This window comes from Ranitomeya variabilis, chromosome 1, assembly GCF_051348905.1.
Source record: "Ranitomeya variabilis isolate aRanVar5 chromosome 1, aRanVar5.hap1, whole genome shotgun sequence".
Lineage (NCBI taxonomy): Eukaryota > Metazoa > Chordata > Amphibia > Anura > Dendrobatidae > Ranitomeya > Ranitomeya variabilis.
The window spans coordinates 287,346,717-287,370,857 of record NC_135232.1 but is presented as its reverse complement, the minus strand read 5'-3'; positions in this window follow the sequence as shown (position 1 = coordinate 287,370,857).

The window sequence follows — 24,141 nt, the reverse complement described above, 5'->3', positions numbered from 1 at the left end:
AGGTATCGGTATCGGATTGGATCGGCCGATATCCAAAAAATATCGGATATCGCCAATACCGATACCCGATACCAATGCATATCAATGGGACACAAAATAACTCTCCTTCAGGCCCTGGGATCCATATTCATGTATAAAATATAGAATAAAAATAAAAAATATTGATATACTCACCCCTCTGACGGCCCCGGCTCTCACCGGTCCAAGCGTCTGCCTCCGTTCCTAAGAATGCAGAGTGAAGGACCTTCGACGACGTCGCGGCTTGTGATTGGTCGCGTGACCGCTCATGTGACCGCTCACGCGACCAATCACAAGCCGCGACATCATCGAAGGTCATTCACTCCCTGAATTCTTAGGAACGGAGGCACCGCTAAGCGCCAGGGTCCGCCGGAGGGGTGAGTATATCAATATTTTTTATTTTTATTATTTATTTTTTACATAAATATGGATCCCAGGGCCTGAAGGAGAGTCTCCTCTCCTCCAGACCCTGGGAACCATACGCACCGCACACTTCCGATTCCAATTTCCGATATCGCAAAAATATCGGAACTCGGTATCGGAATTCCGATACAGCAAATATCGGCCGATACCCGATATTTGCAGTATCGGAATGCTCAACACTAGTGGTGTCATATTAGCAGAAACCCCCTCTTGTCACCCCATACTGGAAACTTCACTGCTTAAGGATTTCATCTGAGGGTGTAGTGAGTATTTTGAATTCACAGGTGCATCACAGAATTTTATAACATAAGGACGTGGAAATATAACATGTCAGTTGTAATTTTTGCATTTGTTGCCAATCTGTCAGTTACTCAAGCGTTAATAGGTGAAACTAGACCTCACAATTTATTGGGCATTTTCTCCCGAAATCGGTGATGCCCCATACTTTGTCAAAAACTATTGTTAGGCCACACATCATGGCTCAGAAAGAAGGAGTACTATTTGGCTTTTGGAGCACAGATTTTACTAGAATACTAGAATAGGTTGCAGGCAACATTAGTGGAGGCCCTAACGTGCCTTAAGAGCAGAAAAACTCCTAAGTGACCCAATTGTAGAAATTGCACCTCTCAGTGAATTCACCTAAAACTGCAGTGACTATATTGTAACATCCACACCTTGATTTATTCAAGCGAATTGCAAATATTCCAGTTTTGTGTCCATACATTGTGTCTCTATAGAGTGTAGATTTCCCATATACTGTAGCACCCGCATAAATTGTGCTCAGCTTGGTCTTCTGGTGACACACACCCCATAAATTGTTAATTGGGCTCTCCCTGCTACAGCAATGCCAAACACGTAGCAGCTTACTGTGGCTTAGGCACAGTCGGGCTCAGAAAGAGGAGGCATTTGGATTTAGAAATGCAGATTTCACTAGATTTTATTTGAAGGGGTGTATGAGATGTGTTACTTTTCCAGAGTCTTTGATCTACCAGTAATGTGGGAACCACAATATTTTCAGTGACAGATGATGGACCTGAGTGTGGGCTGAATTTGTACGGGATCAATTAGGGTTTCTATTAGTAACATTTTGGAGTACATAACATTTTTCCGCTTTCAGTATAAGACTGGAATCACATTTTTGTGTGCTACACTGAGTACTTATGTCTGGGTTTATATGGAATTTCCACAAAAAAATGCAATTTAGATGAAATCCCCAATCAAACCACCCACTAAAATGAGGCAGATGGAGACACTTTGAATTCTTTTCGATGTTTGCTCCAGTCGTATCCATATTTTCAGGCATTCACAGAACTATGAGCAACCACACATGTGTGCTAAAAAGACACCTAAAATGATGGGAAATTTCCAGAACAGAGAACAAATGGAGTCTAAAGGTACTCCATGTGTCTCATAGATAAGTTTTACACAAACAACAACATAAGCGCTCAGCAGAGAGCAAAGGATAAATGTGAGCTGGGCTTTGTTCTGATTTTTTGGAAAGTGGAATGAGCATATAAACAGAAGTACAAGAAGAGTTCTTATTTTTATTTTTGCATTGTTCTTTAAAAGGTACAAGTGATAACATTTACACAGGTTGAAAAAAGGATATAGGTCCATAAACTTCAAACTTTTTCAACTAATTATTAGTGATGAGCGAATATACTCGTTACTCGAGATTTCTCGAGCACGCTCGGGGGTCCTCTGAGTATTTTTTCTAGTGCTCGGAGATTTAGTTTTCATCGCCGCAGCTGAATGATTTACATCTGTTAACCAGCATAAGTACATGTGGGGGTTTGCTGTTTGCTAGGGAATCCCCACATGTACTTATGCTGGCTAATAGATGTAAATCATTCAGCTGCGGCAAGAAAAACTAAATCTCCAAGCACTAAAAAATAGTTGGAGGACCCCCAAGCATGCTCGAGAAATATCGATTAACAAGCATATTCGCTCATCACTACTAATTATACATTTTTGTCACCAAATACTGTATAACCAACAATGTTGTGTCCTGAGTAAATCATCCAGCTCTTCTTTTAAACGCTGTTATAGTAAAAACCATTTCCAGTGACCTCTTGAAGCTCATCAAGAGAATGCCAAGAGTGTGCAAAGCAGTCATCAAAGCAAAAGGTGGCAACTTTGAAGAGCCTAGAATATAAGACATATTTTCAGTTGTTTAACACTTTTTTGTTAAGTATATAATTCCACATGTCTAAATTAATAGTTTTGATGCCTTCAGTGTGAATGTACAATTTTCAGTCATGAAAATACAGAAAAATCTCTAAATGAGAAGGTGTGTCCACCTTTTGGTCTGTACTGTAACTATAGGATTAGTAATGGATAGATGTCTTATAGATGCCCCTCCATTAGTAATCCGTGGGCTTGATGTCACTGCTGCACGCTGTTAGCGCATTTGTATTGAGGCCTAGTTAAACAGGTAAGCATCTCTGCCTGTTTTTGTTTTTTCCTGTCACCGGACAATACAAAGGTAGCATCAACCTCACAAATATGAACCCTACTTGCCACCGCTACAGTGCAAGTGGGAAGAGGCAAAGTGCTGCACCTTTTCTGGTGTGCAGTGGGCTGCTATTTTTAGGCTGAGGGGTGGACGTGAACTGTACAACTCTGATCACAGATGTGTGCTCATGCTGTCTTTTTATAAAGTGGGCTCTCTGACTGGTGGTGATGATTTCACTGCAGATCAGAATCAGTGTTTGCCGCACAGTCATGCACATGACAGCGTGACAAACATCCGATGTTCGGGCAGCCAAACCCGATCAGTAAAACGGACTTCCTGGTTAAGTCTGTGTTCGGCGTCTGTGCCCAAACAGTAGGTGTTCAAGTACAGATGCCGAACTTTACTATTCGGGTTCGTCCATCCCTACTGCTGTGTTCTCTTGTTTGTAAATTATGCAGTCATGGCAGCTTTGACTTGTTCACACTAGCTTTATTCCGTATGGAGGTCGTGGTTATTTTTTTTTGTTTTTGGGAAAATCCCCTGCACTTTTTTATCTTTCCTATTCTTTCTAAATGTAGTGTTATCCTCTACTTTTGTAACACAGACATGGCTTTCGTTCAACCAGGTTTCTGTAAAGCCCACCACATTGTAATCTGTGGCTGACATAAGAGTCTCCAATTCATTCATTTTTTGCAAGACTTCTTGAATTTTCCAGAAGACAGTTAATACTAGTAGCACATTTATTACTCTTACTCACCTCCCTAATTCCTTGCATATCCCAGCTCTACTAAATCCTGATTGACCCTTACTGTCTCACACTCTGTTTACTTTTCTTATCCCCTTATTTACACAACTACCCTTTCCAAATCCTAGTTTGAGGCTAAGTTCACACGTTGCAGAATTGCCGCGGAAATTTCCGCGGCAATTCTGCGCCTCCTGCCGCGGGTATATCGCATGCAGAATTAGCATGCATATACCCGCAGAAAACTAGCGTTTTGCAAGCATAATTAGCTTGCAGAATGCTAGAGTTTTCCAAGCGATCTGTAGCATCGCTTGGAAAACTGATTGACAGGTTGGTCACACTTGTCAAACATAGTGTTTGACAAGTGTGACCAACTTTTTACTATAGATGCAGCCTATGCCGCATCTATAGTAAAAGATCGAATGTTTAAAAATAATTAAAAAAATAAAAAACATGGTTATACTCACCTGCATACCTCAGCGGCGTCCGTTCCTATAGCTGTTGTGCGGTGAAGGGCCTGTGATGACGTCACGGTTTGTGATTGGTCACGTGACCAGTCACATGCGGTCTCGCGACCAATCACAAGACCGTGACGTCATCGCAGGTCCTTCACCGCCCAGCAGCTATAGGAACCGAAGCGGCAGCGTGCAGCGGAGAGGCCGGAAGACTGCGGGGGACATCGAAGGTGAGTATATCGCTATTTTTTATTTTAATTCTTTTATTTTTTACCAATTATATGGTGCCCAGTGCGTGGAGGAGAGTCTCCTCTCCTCCACCCTGGGTACCAACCGCACATGATCTGCTTACTTCCCGCATGGTGTGTACAGCCCCGTGCGGGAAGTAAGCAGATCAATGCACTCCTATGGGTGCAGAATCGCCGCGATTCCGCAATTTTAATGAACATGCTGTGTTTTTTTCTGGAATGCGATTCCGCTCAGGAAAAAAATGCAGCATGTGCACAAAAAATGCGGATTGCAATCTGTTACATAGGATGCTTAATGTTAGCGTTTTTTTCGTGGTTTTATAGCATTTTTATAGCGAAAAAACGCGAAAAAAACGCAAAAAATCTGCTTCGTGTGCACACAGCCTAAAAGCTCCTCCGTCTGTCTAACCATTTTTTCCCCAGCACAACTGCAACCTCCCCATTGAGGTGCAGCCTGTCCCTACCATAAAGCCTTTAGCCAACAGAGAAGTAACCCCAGTTCTCCATGAACCCAAACCCTACCTACCTGCAGCAATTTCTAAGTCACTTGTTTTTCTCCCTAAGCTGCCACTGTCATTCAAGTGACCCTTGTGGCACTGGCAGTATTTCTGAAAACATCACCTTGGAGGTCCGGCCTTGAGTTTCTTTCCTAGTTCCCTTCAATTATTTTGAAGGACCTTCCACCTCCCTCTAACTTTGTCATTGGTACCAAAATGTACAGCTGGGTTTTTCCCAGCCCCCAACCAGCAATCTGTCTATCGATTCACAATATGCAAAACCCGAGCACCCAGTAACACGCTATTCAGCATTTATTGTCTCGGCAGCAGGTGACCCTGTCTGTCTACCTAATTATAGAGTCTTTTGCTGCACTTCTATTTCCCACCTTCTTTGAGCAGTTATTTTCCTGGTTGTCAGGAGAAATATCTTCCTGTAGTCATCCTAGTCATGAGCTTTCATTCATAATATCAGCCAAAAAAACATATTTAGTAGGTTGTGCCAGATCAGGACTGTGATCTCTGACACTTTCCCCCCTAGCCCTTCTTCGCCAAACATTCGACTCACTTACAATGAGCGCAGATAAATTCCTTTTCTAACATCTTTTCAAGGCCTAGATACATTGTACATTGGCAGAAAGCTACTAATCAGTAGGCGTAGTTACAGTAAGCAGGAGGACTACATGACATGAGACAACTAGTTTGCTTATTATAATCTCCCAATGATAAAACATTGATTTTATTGAAACTGAAACAAACAGCCTAGAAACACATCACTAGAATAAAGATCTCCATCCCTCTAAGATTAAATTGCCAAAACCTGCTGACCTATTCCGTGTAAGATGTGTACATTTGTTTTACTGTCTTTGCGAGTTGAAGCAAACAATGTTCTAGTTCTGAGTCCTCAGTCAATTGTTCATATGGGCTATATATAGACCTTTGTGCTTTGTTAATTTAATTCATTATGGACACCATACTATTATCACTATGATTGATTTCATACTTGTTCCTAAGAATTTCTTTTAAAGGGAACCTGTCAGCAGGATTGTGCTGAGTTACCTACAGACAGTATCAGGTTGGCGCCATTATACTGATTAAAATGATACCTTGGGTGATGAAATCCATCTTGTGGTTTAATATTTATATTCAATTTTCAGTCAATGATATGCTGGTGCCCAGGGGTGGGCCTTTATGTGGTGCTCTGATTAGGTATTCATAATGCAGACTGCTGACAGGTCACTGATCCCTCAGTCACCTGCCCCCTAGTTTACCTAATGAATAATATATATTTAAATAGAAAAATCACGTTCTGCAATGCAGTGCTACAGTCATGCAGGTTTTACTTTCATTTTACCATAGTGAGTACAAAATATGGTGAGATTCTTTTCTCTGAAAATTATAATATATGAGGGAGGATGTGATTCTATAGTACATAGGAATGGCAAATGGAGAATTGCGCTCAGCTTGATCAAGTTTTAGACCATGTGAACACTTTTAGTATTTGGTCAGTATTTTACATCAGTATTTGTAAGTGAAAACCAGGAGTGGGTGATAAATACAGAAGTGGTGCATATGTTTCTATTATACTTTTCCTCTGATTTTTCCACTCCTGGTTTTTGCTTTCAAATACTGAGGTAAAATATTGACCAAATACTGAACTTGGGAACATGGCCTAAAGGTGAACTGACTTAGTTGACACGCTCCCTAATTACTGATTTGCATATAGCAAGCATTTATGTGTTTATAAAAAAAATTGGCAAAAAATGAAGTAAAATTGGCCAGCAATTCATAAAAGCACAAAAAACAGCAATATTTTCCATACCTCCAACCTGGTGCCTAAACAATGCTATACAAATTAGCTTTATTCAGATATGCCCTGTAGAATGTAAGTTCCCAATTTATTTACTGTGAACGACATCTATAACTCTGTAATGTAACACTTTCTCATGTACAGCACCGTGGAATTAATGGTGCTATATATAATATTATTTATTATTATTATTAGTCCAATTAACGTAATAATACTAAAAAAGTTATTTTGTGATTCTCATTAGGCTGGAGTCACACTAGCGAGTTTTACGGACATAAGATCGCAGAAAACACGTCCGTAAAACTCGCCAAACAAACGGCACAATTATTCTCAGTGGGGCTGCTCCTATCAGCCGTATATTACGGATCCGTATTATACGGCTTTCTACGGCCGTACGAAATCGCAGCATGCTGCGTTTGTCAGCGTATTGCGCAAATAATATGCCAATGAAAGTCTATGGGGGCGAGAAAAATACGGATTCCACACGGACCAGCAGTGTGACTTGCGAGAAATACGCAGCGGTGTTCTATAAAAAAGTCAGTAATTCAATTGCCGGCTTTTCATTTCTCCTTCCCAAACCCGACATGATATGAGACATGGTTTACATACAGTAAACCATCTCATATCCCCTTTTTTTTGCATATTCCACACTACTAATGTTAGTAGTGTGTATGTGCAAAATTTGGTTGCTGTAGCTGCTAAAATAAAGGGTTAAATGGTGAGGCGCCCTCTGCTGGATGTCCTCATGAACTGGAGCCTTGGAAAAGTTCCCACGCTCGAGTTCATATGAGTTCATCCACCAGAGGGCGCCTCACCGCAACTCAATGTAAGTACAGATCACCCAGCTTTCCTTTCAGCACCCGGGGATTACAGGCACGAGCGAGTGCTTTAGTGCAGCTCCTGCCTGTAAATTGATTTAACCCCTTCAGAAGGATTTACATCGTGGGACCTGACAGATCCTCGGATGGTATGTATATTGTGGGTTTATTATTTTGCCAAGCGAGGGTCTGCAGGTGGATTTAGAGAGCAATAAAATATTAAAACAACCGGTGTGTTTATTTCATTAAAATAATTTTTAATAATGTATGTGTGTTTTTTAACCCTTTCATACAAATGGATTAATAATGGATAGGTGTCATAATTGACGTCTCTCCATTATTAATCTGGCTTAATGTCACCTTACAATAGCAAGGTGACATTAACCCTTCATTACCCCATATCCCACCACTACACGGGAGTGGGAAGAGAGTGGCCAAGTGCCAGAATAGGCGCATCTTCCAGATGTGCCTTTTCTGGGGTGGCTGGGGGCAGATGTTTGTAGCCAGGGGGGCCAATAACTATGGACCCTCTCCAGGCTATTAATATCTGCCCTCAGTCACTGGCTTTACCATTCTGGCGGAGAAAATTGCGCGGGAGCCCACGCCAATTTTTTCCGCCATTTAACCCTTTATTTTAGCAGCTACAGCAACCAAATTTTGCACATACACACTACTAACATTAGTAGTGTGGAATATGCAAAAAAAAGGGGGATATGAGATGGTTTACTGTATGTAAACCATGTCTCATATCCTGTCGGGTTTGGGAAGGAGAAATGAGAAGCCGGCAATTGAATTACCGGCTTTTCACATATATCGCGCTGAATTAAATATAAATACAGAATATATATATATGTGTCTCAATGACATATATATATATATATATATATATATATATACTGTATATATGTTTTAACGGACATTTGAGCACATAAATCCATTAGATGTCGGTTTTGCAAGCCTGCGAGAAAATCTCGCAGTACGGATGCCATACGGATTACATACGGAGGATGCCATGCGCAAAATACGCTGACACACCCTGCCTACGGATGACATACAGACCACTGTTTTGGGAACATTTCTCCGTATTACTGCCGTATTACGGCCGTAAAAAACGGACCGTATTGTCTTACGCTGAGTGTGACTCCAGCCTTAACAAGATGTTTTTGTTTTTTTTTCTGTGCAATTTCTCTGTCTATTTTCCTCTTAGTATCAAGTAGTAGATATTTCTTTGAATATGATTCATGAGAATTTGGATTCCTCAAATTTTTTCCTGGATGAACCACATGTATCATTCCCCTTATCTGTTTAGATCTATTATGTGTATGAACTTGAAGCATAGCATACTTTAATCTGCAATTTTTTCAAATGATGAAATTCCTTATCTCGGCCATATTTTACAAATGTCTGGATAAATGGTATAAATTTAGAAATAATTCTATTGTATCCAATGTATTTTGCTGACCTTCCTCTAGTATAATAAAGTACATGCAAAATTAAATAGCAAGATTGGCAATGAAAATATGCATACACAATATTAAACCATTGATGCGTGACTTGAGCATAGGGATTTATATAGCTGATATTTACATCAAATTCAAGGACCTGACAAAGTTATTTTTATATTTTTTTAACATTGCGTTCACTAGTTGTAAAAAGTAACAGAAGAATGATAATAAAATTGTATGTTTATGTGTTCTGATGCACAAAGAAATAAAGGAGATGTTTGTCCTACTTTCCTTCTGTTTTTCTTAGCTACCAAATGTGAAAGGCATCAACATATCCATGCTATATGCAGAAAAATAACCATACATTTGAAGGCTTTGTGCTCATTAGAAAACTTGAGTGTGATTAAATGGCCATTGTTGTTTCAATAAACTTATCTCCTTTCGATAACTGGTGTGGTAAGTACCAAATTTTGTGAAAAAAAGAAAAATGTATTTACATAACATGTCATGCCCCTAGTAAAGTCTCCTTCTTTTGTATCTTTCTTTCTTCTCTCTGTTGTTAGGTAAAATCTCTTTCTAGTGATAGAGAAGAATCACAGAAAGTGAGACTTTACTTCTGCTTTCTGTGAGCAGAGCACAAAGAGCGGGTTATCTCCCTTTCAGGTAAAGTGCATCTCCTTTATTTATTTTACTTATATAGTGCCATCCTATTCCGCAGCGCTTTACCAACATTATCATCACTGTCCAGAATGGGGCTCACAATGTAAATTCTCTATGAATATGACTTTGGAGTGTGGGAAGAAACCGGAATAAGCAAAGAAAACCCAGCCAGACACAGGGAGAACATGCAAACTCCTTGAACCCAGGACTCTAGCTTTGAAAAGGAAAAATGCTAATAACTGAGCCACTGTGCTTCTTTCTTTGATCTCTGCATGGTCCATAAGTTTTACTTTCTACATAGTGAAATCACTGCCTTCCACCCCTGTATGACAGCTACTTATCCATTCTGCTTATTTCCTCATGCAGCAGTAGGCTGCATTTAGCAGCGGTTTAAAGATTTCACTGCCTGAACCAGTTCTGTGTCTAATAATACATAGGAGGACAAACATATACCAATGGATCAAACCCTATGTGTTCATTCTGCCATTCCTCAGCTAGATTTCCCTTTCTCACTTTGCTGTCACCTCTAACTCCTCTCAGGCTTTCATGGTTCTGCTGTGTCTTAAGGCCCCGTCTCACATAGCGATTTACCAATGATCACGACCAGCGATACGACCTGGCCGTGATCGTTGGTAAGTCGCTGTGTGGTCGCTGGGGAGCTGTCACACAGACAGCTCTCTCCAGCGACCAACGATCAGGGGAACGACTTCGGCATAGTTGAAACTGTCTTCAACGATGCCTAAGTCCCCCTGCAGCACCCGGGTAACCAGGGTAAACATCGGGTTACTAAGCGCAGGGCCGCGCTTAGTAACCCGATGTTTACCCTGGTTACCAAAAAAAACAAACCGTACATACTCACCATCTGATGTCCGTCAGGTCCCTTGCCGTCTGCTTCCTGCTCTGACTGAGTGCCGCCGTACAGTGAGAGCAGAGCGCAGCGGTGACGTCACTGCTGTGATCTGCTCTCACTGTACGGCCGGATCTCAGTCAGAGCAGGAAGCAGACGGCAAGGGACCTGACGGACATCAGATGGTGAGTATGTACTGTTTGTTTTTTTGGTAACCAGGGTAAACATCGGGTTACTAAGCGCGGCCCTGCGCTTAGTAACCCGATGTTTACCCTGGTTACCAGTGAAGACATCGCTGGATCGGTGTCACACACACCGATTCAGCGATGTCAGCGGGACCTCAACGACCAAAAAAAGGTCCAGGCCATTCCGACACGACCAGCGATCTCGCAGCAGGGGCCTGATCGCTGGTATGTGTCACACATAGCGAGATCGCTACTGAGGTCGCTGTTGCGTCACAAAACTTGTGACTCAGCAGCGATCTCGCTAGCGATCTCGCTATGTGAGACGGGGCCTTTAGCTTCAGCTTTCCCTTATCACAACCCATCCAATACAGAGAGGGGTTTCAATTTAGAGCTGCCTTCCCGTTCATCACTGCAGTTAAAGGGAATCTGTCACCAGGTTTTTGCTACCTCATCTGAGAGCAATCTAATGTAAAGAAAGAGAGACTGATTCCAATGATGCATCATTTAGATTACTGGGTGCAGCAGTTGTGACTAGTGTTGAGCATTCCAATACTGCAAATATTGGGTATCGGCCGATATTCGCTGTATCGGAATTTCGATACCGAGTTCCGATATTTTTGTGATATCGGAAATCGGAACCGGAAGTTTCCAGTGTATAGTTCCCAGGGTCTGGAGGAGAGGAGACTCTCCTTCAGGCCCTGGGATCCATATTCATGTAAAAAATAAAGAATAAAAATAAAAAATATGGATATACTCACCCCTCCTGCGGACCCTGGACCTTAGCGGTGTAACCGGCAGCCTCCGTTCCTAAGAATGCAGTGAGTGTAGGACCTGCAATGACGTCGTGGCTTGTGATTGGTCGCGTGAGCGGTCACATGAGCGATCACGCGACCAATCACGAGCCACGACGTCATCGTCCTTCACTCTGCATTCTTAGGAACGGAGGCTGCCGGTTACACCGCTAAGGTCCAGGGTCCGCCGGAGGGGTGAGTATATCCATATTTTTTATTTTTATTATTTATTTTTTACATGAATATGGATCCCAGGGCCTGAAGGAGAGTTTCCTCTCCTTCAGACCCTGGGAACCATCCAGGATACCTTGCGATATTTGTGTCCCATTGACTTGTATTGGTATCGGGTATCGGTATCGGCAAGATCCGATATTTTGCCGGTATCGGCTGATCCAATCCGATACCGATACTTTCGAATATCGGAAGGTATCGCTCAACACTAGTTGTGACACTATCAGAGCTTTTAGATGTAGCATGCAGCAAATTTTAAAATGCTAACCTTGCCCACACCATGTTCAATATGTACATTTTCTGTTGACAGTGAGCTGCTTATCAGTGGTGGGGGTGTGGTAAGACCAGGGCCCACCTACACTGTGGTCCTGTTAATGATAATCTACTCATGATCAGATGTTCATTGTATGGAAACAACAGCACACAGCCTAATAAGTGACACCACTGAAATCTGTGTCTCAGCCCCTACCTTATGCTGTCCTCAGATTACATAGCAAAACCTTCCTGACATTTTCCATTCACAGATGGAAATTGTATCATGCAGGTTCCTGGCTGACTACTCAGGGTGGGTACCCTAACCTCTCACTAAAATATACTTCATATCTAGAAACTGAGTAGTAACTTGCTATGTGAATGAGAATCACCAAGGCATGTGTTCCAAAGCCAGTCAGGACATAATAAGGAGAAGCAGACCTACAGGTCTATGCATTTAATTCTTATTTTATTGAAATGATTGTGGAAGTCTAGATACCCCCATTATATAATCCTCCTCTTTAGTATAACACCGTGATATGCTATGATTGCTTTCTCCCTTGCTTTTTAGTATCTCCCTGTTATTTAGATGAAATGACAGATACTTTTAAAGTAAAAATGAACAGTCATGTAAAGCAAACATAATGATCTGGAGCAAGTTCAGAAAAGAGTGACCAGAATGGTGACCGGTCTGCAAACCATGTCCTATGAGGAACGATTACAGGGTTTGGGAATGTTTAGCTTGCAAAAAAGACTGAGAGGAGACTTAGTAGCCATCTACAAATATCTCAAGGGCTGTCACATTATAGAAGGATCATCTTTATTCTCATTTGCACAAGAAAAGACTAGAAGCAATGGGATGAAAATGAATGGGAGGAGACACATTATATATTAGAAAAAACGTTTTGACAGGGTGATCAATGAGTGGAACAGGCTGCCACGAGAGGTGGTGAGATCTCCTTCCATGGAAGTCTTCATACAGAGGCTGGACAGACATCTGTCTGGGATGATTTAATGAATCCTGCATTGAGCAGGGGGTTGGACCAGACGACCCAGGAGGTCCCTTCCAACTCTAACATTCTATGATTCTATGATTCTATGATCTGCTTCTCTACTGTAATATTAACACATTTCTTTGTTTAACCATAGGTACCTAAGGTTTGGATATGGGGAGCAGGGGGTGGTTTCCATTGAATCTATCAATTGGTTTCTGTACTTTTGGGAAGGTCTTGTATTTAAATGTTGCAGTAAATGTTTACACTTTTTTGATAGACATGTCAGACTTATCCTTATGCATAACTAGCTGTTTCCAGCCAGCTAACGCTCAGCACGCTCATTGCTATCTAATTAACGCTGCTGGTGATTAAACTAAATTAAATAATGACAACATTCAATAGCGCTTACGCATGGTGGTAAATTAACTTAAAATGAAGTTAATAACCATAATTGTGTTAATGTGGTGCTGGAGGGATTATGTGCGGTGATGTGGTGGGGGGTGAGATTATGTGTGGTAATGTGGTGGAGGGGCGGGATTATGTGTGGTAATGTGGTGGGGGGTGGGATTATGTGTGGTAATGTGGTGGGGCGGGATTGTGTGTGGTGATGTGGTGGGGGGCGGTATTATGTGTAGTAATGTGGTGGGGGGGGCGGGATTATCTTTGGTGATGTGGTGGGGGGTGAGATTGTGTGTGGTAATGTGGTGGAGGGGCGGGATTATGTGTGGTAATGTGGTGGGGGAAACACACAGCACCAAAAACGCAGCTCCGAAACGTCCAGTAATTACAAATATGAAAAACCTTTATTAAAGAATAAAAACAAATAGGTATACAATATGGCAGGAGACATCCCCTATGCGAACCAGCACACGCATGTCCCAAAAGGACCCGAGTGCGGTGCGTAGCAGGTAAATATCATAAATAATGTAGGTGACAGTCCAGAAAATGGAAAATCCTAGTATTGCTGATCATACAAAACAGTACCGGTGATTGTACATATATAACATAACATAAGGGAGGAAATACCCACCACAGCAATCAATACCGGCACCTGCGCACAGCACTCGCGTCCACCCCGACGCGCGTTTCGGCAATTTGCCTTCCTCAGGGGGATTACCCAGAGATAGAGGGCATGGATTAAATACCTTCAGGTCCGGAAACAGCGGAAATCGCGCCCACGCATCCATGCATCCCTCCACTTCCGGTCCGCACGGCCTGCAGGGCCGGAAACACACGGGCCCCATGTGATCCGCCCCACAAGGCACTGCAGGATCCAAAGGCAGGGAACGCACATATGCGCATGCGCGAGAAGCAGCCGCGGCCATCTTGGAAGGGGGCAAGTATATGGGTATATAAAGAAACTTACAATGATGGATATAAATAGAACGCACATACCCATAACCACAGCATAAGTAAACGAATATAATACATAACATATAAACAAGAAAAACAATACAGATACTCCACTAAGTGACCATTAATTTTACAAAATATTCCATCAAAATAGCAAAGAAGAACCTATAGCAGTAAGTGCACACATATGCAAGGCCAGACATCACTCAATACGATCATATATAGCCGCCCATCATCCGAAACTAACAGTATTGTCCATAAATATATTCCGTCAGTATTCAGTCCACCCCAAAATGGATCCATATTAGTATCATGTATCTTCATATATTCATACGAACGGACTCCTGATGACATTTTATAAAATAACACAGGCCAATACATGGCGAACAGATCTTGATATCCATTACAATTAAGTCGTCAGACGACGCATATGGAACAGACCACATTCAGATTCTTCTCACAATTTCATAAATGGATCCACGTGGAGAAACAGGTCACAATCCGGAAACAAACTATAAATAGAATAGTAAAAAAATAGAAAAATTAAAACAATGTTAAAAACAACGTGTGCGGAACCGCACATTGTTTTAATTTTTCTATTTTTTTACTATTCTATTTATAGTTTGTTTCCGGATTGTGACCTGTTTCTCCACGTGGATCCATTTATGAAATTGTGAGAAGAATCTGAATGTGGTCTGTTCCATATGCGTCGTCTGACGACTTAATTGTAATGGATATCAAGATCTGTTCGCCATGTATTGGCCTGTGTTATTTTATAAAATGTCATCAGGAGTCCGTTCGTATGAATATATGAAGATACATGATACTAATATGGATCCATTTTGGGGTGGACTGAATACTGACGGAATATATTTATGGACAATACTGTTAGTTTCGGATGATGGGCGGCTATATATGATCGTATTGAGTGATGTCTGGCCTTGCATATGTGTGCACTTACTGCTATAGGTTCTTCTTTGCTATTTTGATGGAATATTTTGTAAAATTAATGGTCACTTAGTGGAGTATCTGTATTGTTTTTCTTGTTTATATGTTATGTATTATATTCGTTTACTTATGCTGTGGTTATGGGTATGTGCGTTCTATTTATATCCATCATTGTAAGTTTCTTTATATACCCATATACTTGCCCCCTTCCAAGATGGCCGCGGCTGCTTCTCGCGCATGCGCATATGTGCGTTCCCTGCCTTTGGATCCTGCAGTGCCTTGTGGGGCGGATCACATGGGGCCCGTGTGTTTCCGGCCCTGCAGGCCGTGCGGACCGGAAGTGGAGGGATGCATGGATGCGTGGGCGCGATTTCCGCTGTTTCCGGACCTGAAGGTATTTAATCCATGCCCTCTATCTCTGGGTAATCCCCCTGAGGAAGGCAAATTGCCGAAACGCGCGTCGGGGTGGACGCGAGTGCTGTGCGCAGGTGCCGGTATTGATTGCTGTGGTGGGTATTTCCTCCCTTATGTTATGTTATATATGTACAATCACCGGTACTGTTTTGTATGATCAGCAATACTAGGATTTTCCATTTTCTGGACTGTCACCTACATTATTTATGATGTTTACCTGCTACGCACCGCACTCGGGTCCTTTTGGGACATGCGTGTGCTGGTTCGCATAGGGGATGTCTCCTGCCATATTGTATACCTATTTGTTTTTATTCTTTAATAAAGGTTTTTCATATTTGTAATTACTGGACGTTTCGGAGCTGCGTTTTTGGTGCTGTGTGTTTGCTCTATATATTTGCAGTTGTCCTTCTATAGTTCAGGTCCGTCTTAATCTGTATATTATATGTATTCACACGGATATGATCAATAAGACGGACCATGTACTCGGTTGAATTATATCTAATTGTTACTGTGTTATGCACAGGTTTCGTGGTGTACAACATGGACTATCGGGCCAAGGAGAAAATCTGGCTCAATCAGGTTGATCAGGTGTTCAGCGATGGTGGGAGTGGTGCGCAGCAGTCTGGCGACTTGGGATGGAACGACAAGCTCCAGACTATTAAGACTATGCTATTGAGGCGTTCTCGTTATTGGTGGAATAGATTATTCTTAGAAAAATATATTAGGAACAAGATGATTCCTAGGGGACTCAGAGTTAGGGTAATACCCTCCTTTTCAGTGGATGATAGTAATTTCATAACACAGTGGGAGGATGCATGTACATTATGCTCTCTTACACTGATGCAGCTGTTAATTAATTTGAATACTACTGGTATCACTGAACTTGATAAACAGATAGACACGGTACAGATGGAAGTAAGGGCAGGGTGCCCTCAAGATAAACTACAGTCCTTTGATAGTGAGTTAGATAAATCTCTGGATATATTAGCTAAGAAAATACAGGAGTCCCAGCTATTGAAATTTGAAAGAGACACTAAGGATTACCAGTCCAAACGTGTCTATTTATGGAGAAATAATGACAATCAACGTTTACATCGTGCTGGATCTAATATGTCACTATCATCATTAAGTGGACGTTCCGATTTATCATCGGCATCGGTATCGATTTCTGGAGCTGCTGATAATGGTCGTTTACGTGATCATGCATACCATCCCTATAGGAGGGGTAACTCAGCATCTTCAGTATCTAAGAAGGATAATAAGGTGATCAACTTGAGTAAACACTCACTATCTGAGGTGGATCTTCGGCTTCTGGAAAAGGGTCTCTCCTTCTCTCCCACATCTGGGTTTAATCTCTTTAATACAATTAAGGACCTCCACCTTTTTGCTAGATCGTTGCTTTTCAAGAGGTACCATTATAATAACGAATTACATTTGTTGTTTCCCACAGAGGAGGAACAAAATGCGCTAATGATCCTAGAAGAACTGGCGGTGGAACATGTACATCCAGGAGGTAAGATTCCTCCATCTATCCGCCCACGCTCCAGTAGATTCCCCCCTCTATCATCATGCTCCAATATTGAATTATTTGTGAGGGTGGTGACTGAGGATCTTTCAAATATCAATAATTTTGGTGGACATGATAATCTCTCTAGACAAGAGAGGGAAAGACTGTTATATATTAAAAATCTCCCGGATATAGTCATCAAGCCGGCGGATAAAGGTGGTAACGTCGTTCTGTGGCCCGTTGAGATGTATGAGAGAGAGGCGTATAAACAGTTAAATAACACTATCTGTTACAAAAAACTTACATATAATCCTCTCTTGGCATATAGTGCTCAGCTGGAATCCATCATCCAACGGGCCTTACGGAATGACGTTATCACCAAGGATCTTGCAACAGCTTTGTTGGTTACGGAACCTACGGTGCCGACATTATATCTACTCCCGAAGATTCACAAAAATCTGTTGGTCCCCCCGGGAAGGCCTATAATCTCTGGACGGGGGAATCTACTGGAGCATGTGAACCGGTGGATAGATTTCCACCTCCAGCCATTGGTTACTAGTCTCCCCTCCTTTCTTAAGGACACTGGTGATGTACTGCGTAGGGTCGACGGACTGTGCTTAGAGGGTGATACTCTATTGGTTTCAGCAGATGTCGAATCGTTATATACGAACATTAGACATAGAGATGGCATCAATGCCGTCAGATATTTTCTAGAGTCATCTACTCTATCAATTGGTATGCGATCGCTTCTGCTGGAGCTCTTAGAGTTCACCCTCACCCACAATTTTTTTGTGTTTAAGGGGTCCTTCTACCTTCAGCTCCAGGGGACCGCCATGGGAGCGGCCTTTGCGCCCTCCTATGCTGGTCTCTTTCTGGGGCTGTGGGAGAGGGACCTCCTCCTGTCCGGCGAACAGGGATCAATTGACCGCGTCCTTCTTTGGACGCGGTACATTGATGACATCTTCTTCGTCTGGCAGGGCACGTCTGTCGACCTTGCACAGTATGTCTCCTCCTTGAATGGCAACGATCAAAATATTCATTTGACATGGGTTTGGAGTGATACATCTATTGATTTCCTGGATGTGAAGATTAGGAGGGACCCTAGCGGCAATCTCAGCACGGATATTTTCCGTAAGCCGACATCCACCAATACTCTGCTACACGCGTCCTCAGGCCATCCTCGGCATATGATAAGATCTATTCCGGTGGGGCAGTTTCTTCGCTTGCGACGCATCTGCTCCACCGAGGGTGACTTCGAGACAAGGGCTGAGGAACTGAGGCTGCGTTTCAGAGCACGAGGGTATAGCGGTAGATCCCTTAAAAGGGCATATCAGAGGGCCAGGCATACCACACGCCATGACTTACTATATGGCAACCAACATGGACTACCAAGTAAGACTAGTGGTAGTAATACTACTAGGTTTATTACCACATATAATTCTAAGGCCAATCAGATTAGGAAAGCCTTGGATAGGGCTTGGCCTATCTTACAAGTCGACCCGATAATTAAGAAATTCATCCCTAACAGACCATTTATAACATTTAGACGAGCCGCCAATTTGAGGGACCAGTTGGTCCGTAGTCACCATGAGGGACGGTCCCCAAAAACCTTCTTAGATGGATTTACACCAAGTGTGGGTTGTTTTCCATGTGGTCGGTGTGTCGCCTGTCCCAATATAGATAGAAGCGATTCATTTTCCAACTCCAGTGGTACACAGATCTTTTCAATTAGACAACGCATCACTTGTACCACTAGGTACGTTATCTACTACGCCACATGTCCCTGCGGACTAATCTATGTTGGCCTTACCACCCGTCAGCTAAAGGTCCGGGTTAGGGAACATGTGCTGGGGATACAGGCGGCATCCGGCCACATGGATACAACCACACTAAAGACCTTGCCGAGACATTTTAAGGCACATCACAATTGTGATGCTTCATTACTAAGGGTGAGGGGTATTGATGCCCTTAGGATTAATATTAGGGGTGTCCGTCTATCAAAGAGACTTGGGATGTTAGAAACACGCTGGATCTGGCGTTTGGGTACGGTTCATCCCGAAGGACTGAATGAAACCCTGTCGTTTGCCCCGTTCCTATAGTCGTCATACTGCTGTGCACCTCCTCCTCTCCCCCTGTGCGGTTCCGCACACGTTGTTTTTAACATCGTTTTTAACATTGTTTTAATTTTTCTATTTTTTTACTATTCTATTTATAGTTTGTTTCCGGATTGTGACCTGTTTCTCCACGTGGATCCATTTATGAAATTGTGAGAAGAATCTGAATGTGGTCTGTTCCATATGCGTCGTCTGACGACTTAATTGTAATGGATATCAAGATCTGTTCGCCATGTATTGGCCTGTGTTATTTTATAAAATGTCATCAGGAGTCCGTTCGTATGAATATATGAAGATACATGATACTAATATGGATCCATTTTGGGGTGGACTGAATACTGACGGAATATATTTATGGACAATACTGTTAGTTTTGGATGATGGGCGGCTATATATGATCGTATTGAGTGATGTCTGGCCTTGCATATGTGTGCACTTACTGCTATAGGTTCTTCTTTGCTATTTTGATGGAATATTTTGTAAAATTAATGGTCACTTAGTGGAGTATCTGTATTGTTTTTCTTGTTTATATGTTATGTATTATATTCGTTTACTTATGCTGTGGTTATGGGTATGTGCGTTCTATTTATATCCATCATTGTAAGTTTCTTTATATACCCATATACTTGCCCCCTTCCAAGATGGCCGCGGCTGCTTCTCGCGCATGCGCATATGTGCGTTCCCTGCCTTTGGATCCTGCAGTGCCTTGTGGGGCGGATCACATGGGGCCCGTGTGTTTCCGGCCCTGCAGGCCGTGCGGACCGGAAGTGGAGGGATGCATGGATGCGTGGGCGCGATTTCCGCTGTTTCCGGACCTGAAGGTATTTAATCCATGCCCTCTATCTCTGGGTAATCCCCCTGAGGAAGGCAAATTGCCGAAACGCGCGTCGGGGTGGACGCGAGTGCTGTGCGCAGGTGCCGGTATTGATTGCTGTGGTGGGTATTTCCTCCCTTATGTTATGTTATATATGTACAATCACCGGTACTGTTTTGTATGATCAGCAATACTAGGATTTTCCATTTTCTGGACTGTCACCTACATTATTTATGATATTTACCTGCTACGCACCGCACTCGGGTCCTTTTGGGACATGCGTGTGCTGGTTCGCATAGGGGATGTCTCCTGCCATATTGTATACCTATTTGTTTTTATTCTTTAATAAAGGTTTTTCATATTTGTAATTACTGGACGTTTCGGAGCTGCGTTTTTGGTGCTGTGTGTTTGCTCTATATATTTGCAGTTGTCCTTCTATAGTTCAGGTCCGTCTTAATCTGTATATTATATGTATTCACACGGATATGATCAATAAGACGGACCATGTACTCGGTTGAATTATATCTAATGTGGTGGGGGGCAGGAATATGTGTGGTGATGTGGTGGGGGGTGGGATTATGTGTGGTGATGTGGTGGGGGGCAGGCTTATGTGGGGTGATGTGGTGGGGGGCTAGATTATGTGTCGTAATGTGTTGGGGGGCGGGATGATGTGTGGTGATGTGGTTGGGGGCGGGATAATGTGTGGTGATGTGATGGAGGGGCGGGATGATGTGTGGTGATGTGGTGGAGGGGCAGGATTATGTGTGGTGATGTGGTAGGGAGGTGGGATTATGTGTGGTGATGTGGTGGGGAGGCGGGATTATGTGTGGTGATGTGGTGGGGGGCGGAATTATGTGTAGTAATGTGGTGGGTGGCGTGATTATGTGTGCTAATGTGGTGGGGGGTGGGATTATGTGTGGTGATGCAGTGGGGGGCGGGGTTATATGTGGTGATGCGGTGGGGGGCGCGATTATGGGTGGTGATGTGGTGGGGGGTGGGATTATGTGTGGTAATGGGGTGGGGGGCAAGATTATGTGTGGTGATGTGTTTGGGGGTGGGATTATGTGTGGTGATGTGGGCGGGATTGTGTGTGGTGATATGGTGGGGGGCGGGATTGTGTATGGTAATGTGGTGGGGGGTGGGATTGTGTGTGGTAATGTGGTGGGGGGCAGGATTGTGTGTGGTAATGTGGTGGGGGGCGGGATTGTATGTGGTGATGTGGTGCGGATTGTGTGTGGTAATATGGTATGGGGCGGGATTGTGTATGGTAATGTGGTGGGGGGCAGGATTGTGTGTGATAATGTGGTGGGGGGCGGGATTGTGTGTGGTGATGTGGTGCGGATTGTGTGTGGTAATATGGTATGGGGCGGGATTGTGTATGGTAATGTGGTGGGGGGGTGGGATTGTGTGTGGTAATGTGGTGGGGGGCAGGATTGTGTGTGGTAATGTGGTGGGGGGCGGGATTGTGTGGTAATGTGGTGGGGGGGCGGGATTGTGTGTGGTAATGGGGTGGAGGGCGGGATTGTGTGTGGTGATGTGGTGGGGGCGGAGCTACTGTGCAGGGGGCGGGATTGGCGAGTAATCACGATGCCTCTTATATATATAGATGTTTAACCTCTGAGACCATTAAGGTTTCTCTAGTTCGTCTCACTCTCCTTTCCATAAAGGGAGGCACTCATCAGCAGCCCTGTGCTTTTTTTCCCCTCTGACACACTTTTTCCTCTCTCTTGTAGTGGTTCCAGTCTTACCAGAAAAAGATGCAGTTGTCTTCCTTTTATAACAGGGATTGGTCCCTCGGCATTTTATTGCAAAATTAAGCCAGTGATGACAAAAAGGCATATAGAGAGGGCTCAGGCAGTAAGCCCACAAAATTCCCAGCAGATGATAGCAATATTAAGCCAGGATCTATCTCTAATACCAGCGAATAGATAGCGATTTTTGGACACTTATGGGTTGCCATGGCAATGGACTGTCGAAACCCTATGCCAGTCATGATGATGATCCTGTCAAGACCAGTCTGTGGCTGGTGTTCATAAGAGACCATGATTTTCAACATGTATTGCAATACAATTGTATTTTATTATACAGTATAGGTGAACAGGTGATCACAGATTCAAATTCCCAAAGGGGACTGAAAAAAAACCCATAAAAATTCAAATCACCACCTGTTTTTTCCCTAGCAAAAATATAAAAATATAAAAATATTTGATATTGTCATAACTGTACAGTAAACGTCTGTTCTGTTAAAATATTAAATTAATTAACCCAGTAAGTTATCACTGTGAAAAACATAAGTAGAAATACGATAATTGCGCTGTTTCAATTGCCTCAACACTGCAAAAAAATTACATTAGAAATTATCAGAAAGTTGGATTAAGCCCTAAAGGGTATTAATAAAACCATCAGGAAAGGACACAAAAGCATGCTCTTACACAGTTTCACTAATCAAAAATGAAAACCATTACAGGTCTTGGAAAATGGCGAATTTCCCAATTTATTTTTTACCACTTAAGAAAAATATACATGTTTGGTATTGCCATATGCATATTAATTTGGAATATCATGACACTGTTATTTTTGCCAATGACTCCTGTAAAAACAAAACCCCCAAAAATCCCATTTTACAGCACATGAATTTTTTTTTTCCCATTTCCAGAACAGTGAGTGGTACAAAAGTCTGTTGTGATTCAAAACTACAACTTCTACAGGAATAAATAACCCCTTATTTGGCTATGTCAACAGAAAAAACTTAAAAAAGTTACAGTTCTTGGAAGAAGGGGAGAAGAAAATAAAAGCACAAAATTGAAAAATTGGTTAGTCTTAAAGGGGTTAAACCTTACCTGTATGGAAAACTGCAGTAGTTACTGGTTCCAAACCTTCAAAGTGTCAACTCCTAATAAGAAAAAAATGCTTCATAATCTAACAAAGTCAGACAACTAATATAGCTAAAGCAAGACGTTTCATTCAAAAGTTAGAAGCTGTAAATCACTTTATATGATGAGGGTACAAACTTCTTCAGAGTCATGGTCAATGCTAATAGCTTCCTGTCTAAAGAAGTAACCCATCCTGGCAAGGTTGAAGAGAAGAGCAGATTAGTACTGCACTTTATAGAGATCATTAATGCACATCGTTATTATAGATAATTTTACCAGTGAAATGTCCATTTTGCGTGGCTGGATATTCTAATCAATCATATGCATTACAGATCTGGAGTATCTGTAGGATTGCATGTTGAATTTGGATTAAAGCACCACTCCAGCATTATTGTTTTATTTCCATGTTGGAGTGGTGGTGCTAACGTATGTTCCCTGACTCTAGTATTATACTTACCACTCGCAGTCTTCAGTTCTTCCTAGTGCCCCTTCGGTCCCAATCTGCCATCTGGTGACTAACCGGAATTCAGAGGTACATGCTGTCACTGCCCTTGTTCTGGCTCTCATAGACTCACACTGAGTTTTGACTTCAGTGTCACCCAGCACACACTGGAGCAATTCAGCAGTTCACAAACTACTGGGGACTGACCTGAGTGGCGTCGAGAACAGATGAAGATGGTGGCTTGTAAGCATGAGACTAGGTGCATGGAACTTAGATTAGTGACAACACTCTAATGATAAAATAATAATAATAAAACTGGAGTGCTGAGTGGTGCTTTAAAGTTAATATAGCTGTGCAAATACCATTGTCCACTGATTAGTTACATCTGTTTGTTATACACAATTGTCTGCATTTGTCATACCAACGACATCTGACTCATATAAGTGTTTGCATCAGCCAATATAATGTGATGTTTTTTAATTAATCACAATATACACGCTATCCTGTTACTATTCTGCATATTGTTAATAACTAGTGTTGAGCATTCCGATACTGCAAGTATCGGGTATCGGCCGATACTTGCTGTATCGGAATTTCCGATACCGAGATCCGATACTTTTGTGGTATCGGGTATCGGGTATCGCAACAACATTAATGTAATAATGTGTAAAAAAGAGAATTAAAATAAAAAATATCGCTATACTCACCTGTCCGACGCAGCCGGGACCTCAGCGAGGGAACCGGCAGCGTTGTTTGTTTAAATTTTGCGCTTTTACTTGGTTACGTGAAGTCCCGGCTTGTGATTGG